Consider the following 7,137-nt stretch of genomic DNA (forward strand, 5'->3'; position numbering starts at 1 on the left):
AGTTTTGCTGTGTAGTTGATCCTGGGTTGTAGTCCACATTCTTTTGCCTTTCATAATATCATATTCCAGTCATCCTCCCACCCCGATCTTTTAATGTAGAAGCAGCAAGGTCCTGTGTGATCCTGACTGTATTTCCATGAAATTTGAATTGTTTCTTTCTGGTTGCTTGCAATATTTTCTCCTTGATCCTGTAATTCTGGAATTTGGTTACAATGTTTCTTGGTTTCTTCTTAAATTTGGAGTGTCTTTCACAAGGTGATTTGGTGGATTTTTTCAATGACTACTTTTCCCTCTGGTTCTAGAACCTCATGGCAGTTTTCTTTGAGGATTTCTTGGAAGATCCTGTTCAGGCTCTTTTTTTCATCAAGGCTTTCTAGTAGACCAATAATACTTAAATTATCTCTCCTGGATCTCTTTTCCAAGTCAATTGCTTTTCCAATGAAATATTTTATGTTTTCTTCTATTTTTTTCATTTTTTAAAATTTTGTTTGACTGACTCTTGACGCCTATTAGAGTCATTGGTTTCTATTTGTCCAATTATAATTTTTTAACGAATTGTTTTCTTTACTTATCTTTTGTATCTCCTTTTCCATTTGGCCAATTTTACTTTTCTACAGTTAGGTTTTGTACCTCCCCATTGTAACAACAATGTTGCTTGCCATTACTGTGGGTGTGTAAGGCCAATAACATCAGCACACTGGAGAGCTCCTAGCACACGTTCTCTGATCTGCTTTTCTAAGGAAAGCACTTTTAAGTGGTTTATAATCTCACTTTTAATTAAACATACATATATCATTCACTTAGTTTAGGGGGAAAAGTCAGCATGCTTAACTTCAGAGAAAACATAAGCAGAAGTTACAAACAGAAATTATATAAACAGAGCAAAATAACATGAATCAACAGATAGGCTTCTTGCTGTCTTTCTGAGACATTACATACATAGATACCAGAGAGAGAAGTGCCAACATTTGTGTTTTTCAAAGTGGGGGGAATGGAAAGGTATCCTTAAGAGCTACCCAGAGTCTCATCTGGTCAAATCACAGGACACTCTTCCAGTGAGTGAGCACCCAAAGCAAAATCTCTCTTCCCATAGTTCTGAGGGTTCAAGCTTAATGGCTACCTTCAGAGTGTATATACCCTTTTTTAGGACCTGAGGGCTTCACCTCTCAAAGACCTCACACCTCTCCAGGTTGTCACACCTCTTGTGACCTAATTAGCAAAAGGGTGTGGGCCTTCCTACAAACAAAAGTAAGGCACAATCAAGGGCACTTGATTGCCTTAGTACCGAGAAGCACTCCAAAAGAAAAACAAATAATTAAAAATCCGACTTTGCTTGCCCTTACACTTTTCCATTTGGCCAATTTTACTTTTTAAGTAGTTGTTTTCTTAAGTGAATTTTTTTTTCCATTTTTTCAATTGTATTTTTAAAATAATTGATTAGTTTTTCTTCTACCTCTCTAATTTGCCTTTTAAAATGCTTCTTGAGCTCCTCCAAGAATGATTTTTGGTCTTGATTCCAGTTCATATTCCCTTTTGAGGTTTCAGATGTGTGTATAGCATCAACGCTGTCCTCTTCTGAATTTGTATTTTGATCTTCCCTTTCCCCATATCAAGAATCTATGGTCTTTGTTTTTCTAATTTTTTTTTTGCTCATTGTGATTGCCTTTTTCCTGACTTCAAAAGTGATCTCTGCTTCTGGGCCACAGAGGGCTCTGTCACATACTTCTTGTGCTGGGGTTATGGTCCTGGTTACTGGCTTTGTGTGCTGTTGCTATATAATGTTGTAGTTTACCTGTGCTGAGCTGGAGCTGGATGGTGTGTGCAGAGGTCTGGTGATGTCTTTCTACATTTCCCTGAGGTTGCACTGAAGCTCGTGGCATGAGGCATGAGAAGGGGTAATCTGGCCACTGGAGGTCTCCTCCTTCCTGAGGGCTGCACTAGAGCACGGAAAGGCTCAGAACTGGTGGACCTCTTTCTGTGTTGGTGTCTACCGATTCCCCTGGCTGTGCAAAGGCATGCCTAGGCTCCTGGTGTTGTCACTTGCTGGCTCTAACACACTGCGACTGAGGATCTCCCACTGGTCTGCTGAGGTGGGGCTTGCTACTGGCTTGCTGGGGCACCTCCCATCCTGAACTAGTTCCCTTAAGCCACAGCAAGAGGTATCTTCCCATTAATTCCCCATAGTTTCCTTAGCCTAAAGGCTGCCTCCATTATTCAATGATTTTTTTTTCTGGGGCAATATTCTCTAGGTTTTTCAAGTTCAACAAAGGAGGGTGAAAGCAAATTACCATTTATTCCAGCATCTTCGCTCCCTGAAGTCCAAATAGGTGACTTTTAAACATTCAGTCTCTGTGCTGTTAGCCCACTGTACCTGCTGCAGCTTCTCTCTCACCCAGTTCTGGCAGACCCTGTCCTGTGCTGAGAGGTCAGGGAATCACTACTGCTGTCAGTGAATCAGTCCGCCGAGGCCTGGTCTTGCTTTGCTATGCTTGAGTCTGCACTGGTGCAGTGTGAGCATTAGACTGTGCTCCTCTACCAGCCTGGTGCAACACATCCTTCCTGTCCACCTTCCATGTTGTCTTGGGCTGGAAGTCTGCCATACTCTGTCTCTTTGTGGATTTTGACACTATAGAATTTGTTTAGATTCACTTTTTAGAGGTATTTGAAGGAGTCTGTGGGAGATCTCAGGTGAATCCCTGCTTTCACTCCACAATCTTGGTTCTGCCACTCAAAAACGTTATTTTGTTCAATTTTTTTCTGCTTGCTTTACCAAAACGTTTTTCATAATCATCTTGTATCACTCTCATTTCTCTTCCAAATTTTTCCTCTACCTCTTTTACTTGATTTTTAAAATGCTTTTTGAACACTTCCATGGCCTAGAACAAATTCATATATTTCATTGAGGCTTTGGATGTAGGAATTGTGACTTTCTTGTCTTCTTCTGAGTTTGTATTTTGATATTCCCTGACACTACAGTACCTTTCTATAATCAGAATCTTTTTCTGCTGTTTGCTTATTTTCCAGCAAAAATTTCGTTTCCTGGCTTTTAACTGTATGCTAAACTGCTTCTGAAGTGGAGGGAGCATGGTTATTTTTTGGAGCTGTTTTCTGAGGTAGTTCTGGGGACCTGTAAGTTTTCAGCTCTTCCAAGGTGCAGTGATCTAGGGAGAGTTGTGTTTACTATTCTCCACTGCTGTGCACTGTTCTGTGAGCAACCAGAAGCCCTCTTTTTTGCTCTGGAACTGTGACCAGGGTTCCCACTCCCCTGTGGCTGCATGCTCTGGTGTGCTAGTGCTAGCCTCCATATCCTGGGACTGAGACCCAGGACTAGGTCCCAAATCTAAGTGTAGGCAATGGAACAGATTCCTGACCCCGATGCTAGCAAAAGAACCCCTATAAATCATCTTCTGAGCTGTTGACTAATCCTCTTAACATCTGTGGGCTGAGAGGTCTGAAAACCACCATGGACACCACTGATTCAGTAGCCCCGGAAGCCTGCTCCCAATTTCCTGAGCTTTGGTCTACACTGGTGTGGTTTTTGTTCTACTATCACCCTGATGCAACACATCTCTCTTACTGACCTTCTAATTTTATAGAAAGTTGTTTCAATTGATCTTCATGTGCATTCTACCACTCTAGAATCTGTTCATAGTCATTATTTAAAGCTATTTGGAAGGGTTTTGGATTGATCTCAGGCAAATCACTGCCTTTACCCTGCCAGCTTGACTCACCCCCTCCAGCCTGCTCTTTAAATAAAAAGTCTAAGAAAAAGTTGTAAGCTCTGACTTTATAAAATCTTGACCTAAAAGTATAAGAATGCAGACTAGAACATCAATCGGTGAAGATCAAGGCCTTGCTAGGGAACTTCAGTATGCAGAGATAGAAAAAAGGAATGTTTTATATGGTATTTCACCTGATTTTTTGCTCAGGGAAAATTATGATCCCCAGAATAGTGGTTCAAATGTGTCATTGGTATGTGAGAAAGTCTTTCAGTTACCAGGGAGTAATACAGTCCACAGATAACACAAATGCAAATTTTCTACACTTAGCTGCCACATATAGTTCAACATTACTGGCAAAACACAAGTAAAAGCTTAAAACAATGGATCCTTCAAAGGTAAAATGAAGCATGGGATAGGTAAGTGGAATGGATAATCAGTTTTCTGAATGCTCCCAGAAATGGATAATGTTGGATTTGATAATTAGGGAATTAACTTTAAAAACCCTAGGTAGTGTAGGAGTAAAAGAGCTCTCCAATCTTCTAGAGTGGATTTATTATGTTGAAGGACATTGCTGGGAACAGAACAGAATTAGTAAGTAGACTCTGTGTGGAATAAGAATGAGGGACTGCCAAAGCATATGATGTGGGAAGAGTAGAGAGATAAAAACTAAAAGCAGAAACAAAGGGAATTATCAATTTCATTGTGGCTCTGTAGGAGGAGATAATTCCTTTCCTCAGTCAGTAGTAGTAACAACCCCCTGGTTAAAATAAATGGTGAGCCAAACAAATTCTGCAGGATCTTTGGCATTGGTTCAACAAAAACCAGGAGGATAAATGCCACGTGTCATGACTCCACCATTCGTGGAAGGGAAGACATAACCACCATTCAGATTATTTGTTTTCAGACAACCCCAGAGATTCAAACTCTTGAGTAGCCTGTAATAAGAGATAACAGGCCATGAAATTAATCAAAAAAAAACTGGACACATTGGAAAAGGGTAAGATTAAGAATGTGCTTGCCTTCAAGTATCTGAAGAGCAGTCATGCAGAAGAGGAATAAGATCTGACTTCAATGGGCAGAAGTAGGATGGATGAGCAAAAGCTGCAAAGAGGCCAACAGAGGCTGGATGTGAGGAAAAACCTTCCTTACAATTACAGCAGCACAAAAATCTAACAGGTTACCTAGGAGTAATGAATCATGCTACAGATAGGCAGATTTAGGATTGATGTAAGGAAAAAAAATTCCCAAAAACTAAATCTATCCCAAGGTGGAATGTGTGAGGTAGTAGGATCCCCCATCCCTTTTAACATTGCATGGCACCTGCTTGATATAATGTGGAATAGCATCACTATTTACTCAGGATGAGTTTAGACTAATTCATCAAAGAGGCCCTTTCCAACTCTGAAAGGTCAAACAGCATATAACATTTCTATAGGCACACAAGGGTTTGTGTTAATGGTTTTAAGGTCACTCACTGGCCCTCCTCACTTCCAGTCAACTTTATAATGTGTGGTGAATAAAATGTACCAAATATTTCACCATAAGTTGTCCAAATAACTGTGTGTATCAAGATCACAGCTGCAGGAGTAGGAGGGGTAAATTGAAGTGTACAGTGAACAGCATTAGCCTCTTCTCTTACTTTGGGGCAGAAGACTGTCCTAAATAACATTTATATTGATTATGGCTTATCCACTTAGCCCAAACAGCATGAGTCAGTTGCTTCCATCATTGACAGATTTGTCAAGAAATTTATTTTTCTGCATATCACAATGGAGTCTATATCAACAATACTTTTTCCCCATAGCCTCAGAAAAGTGACATTAAATCCATATCCTGGATATTTGTTAGGTAAATAGTATCATATACATTTTTATAATTCAGATTTTTTTATTTTTAGTTTACAATGCTCAGCTCCTCATAATTTTGAGTTCCAGATTTTCTTTCCCCCACCTCCCTCCCAAGATGGCATGGAATCTGATGTATCTTCTACATATAACTTTGCTTTGAAATTATTTACACAATAGTCGAGTTGTAAAGAAGAATTATGACCAATGGAATGAATCAGGAGAAAGAAGAAACAAAACCAAAAAACCCACAAACAAAAGAGAAAAAAAACACAGGGAAAAAAAGGAGAGCAAACAGTGTGCCTCAATCTGCATTCATGCTTCACAGTTCTTTCTCTGGATGTAGATGGCTCTCTCCATCATGAGTCCTTTGGAGTTGTCTTTGCTCCTCATATTACTGAGAAGAACCAAGTCTATCAGGGTTAGTCATCACAGAATCCATATATCTGTGGTTGTGTATAATGTTCTCCCAGTTCTGCTCCCCTCACTCAGCATTATATTGTGTAGGTTTTTCAATGTTATTATGAAGTCCGTATCATCCCCATTTCTTATAGCACAATAGTATTCCATTACCTTCATATACCAAAACCTGTTTAGTCATTCCCCAATTGATGGCCATCCCCTTGATTTCAAATTCTTTGGTACTACAAAAAGAGCCCCTACAAATATTTTTGTGCATATGGGTCCTTTTCCAACTTGTGTGATCTCTTTGGGATACAACCCTAGAAGTGGTATTGCTGGGTGAAAGGGTATGAACATTTTTATAGCCCTTTGGGCATAGTTACAAATTGCTCTCCGGAATGGCTAGATCAGTTCACAACTCCACTAGCTGCGTAACAGTGTTCTAATTTTCCCACAGACTCTCCAGCATTTATCATTTTTCTGTTTTGTCATTTTAGCCAATCTGACAGAAGAGATTGATATCTAAGAGTTGTTTTGATTTGCATTTCTCTAATCAGTAGTGATTTTGAGCATTTATTCATATGCCTATAGATATCTTTAATTATTTCTCTCTGAAAACAGCTTATTCATATCATTTGACCATTTCTCAATTGGGGAATGACTTGTATTCCTATAAATTTGACTCAGTTGCCTGTATATTTTAGATATGAGGCCTTTATCAGAGACACTGGTTGTAAAGATATTCTCCCAATTTTCTCCTTCCCTACTAATCTTTGTAGCATTGGCTTTTTTATACAAAAACATTTCAATAAAAATATGGAATGCTTCACAAATTTGCTTGTCATCCTTGCACGGGGGCCATGCAAATCTTCTCTATATTGTTCCAATTTTAGTATATGTGCTGCCAAAGCAAGCATGTATCATATACTCTTTGTACCCAGAAATGGCAAGAACCATAGAAAAGTGAAAGGAAAAAAACCAGTTGATGAAGCAACTCTAGCTACTGACTTCTACCTTCCTGAGAATCTGAGTATGGAAGGGAGGGTATAAATTTCACTGAGGCATGTCAGTTATCAGCCTCCATTATTAGCTGGATATTGTGTGAGACAGAGAATGAAGAACTAGGTCTGCATATTGGGAGAAACTGGGGAGTGGTAATAAAAATTCAG

At 39.4% G+C, this 7,137-nt stretch overlaps 1 non-coding gene across 1 annotated transcript; it reads right to left on the reverse strand.

Moving 5' to 3' along the window:
- Positions 1-6,778: 6,778 nt before the first annotated feature.
- On the reverse strand, positions 6,779-6,881 carry LOC118855611. Its single transcript, XR_005010780.1, has one exon. It is a non-coding gene; the product is annotated as a U6 spliceosomal RNA (small nuclear RNA).
- Between the last annotated feature and the right edge of the window lie 256 nt (positions 6,882-7,137).

Source organism: Trichosurus vulpecula, chromosome 6 (assembly GCF_011100635.1).
Source record: "Trichosurus vulpecula isolate mTriVul1 chromosome 6, mTriVul1.pri, whole genome shotgun sequence".
Lineage (NCBI taxonomy): Eukaryota > Metazoa > Chordata > Mammalia > Diprotodontia > Phalangeridae > Trichosurus > Trichosurus vulpecula.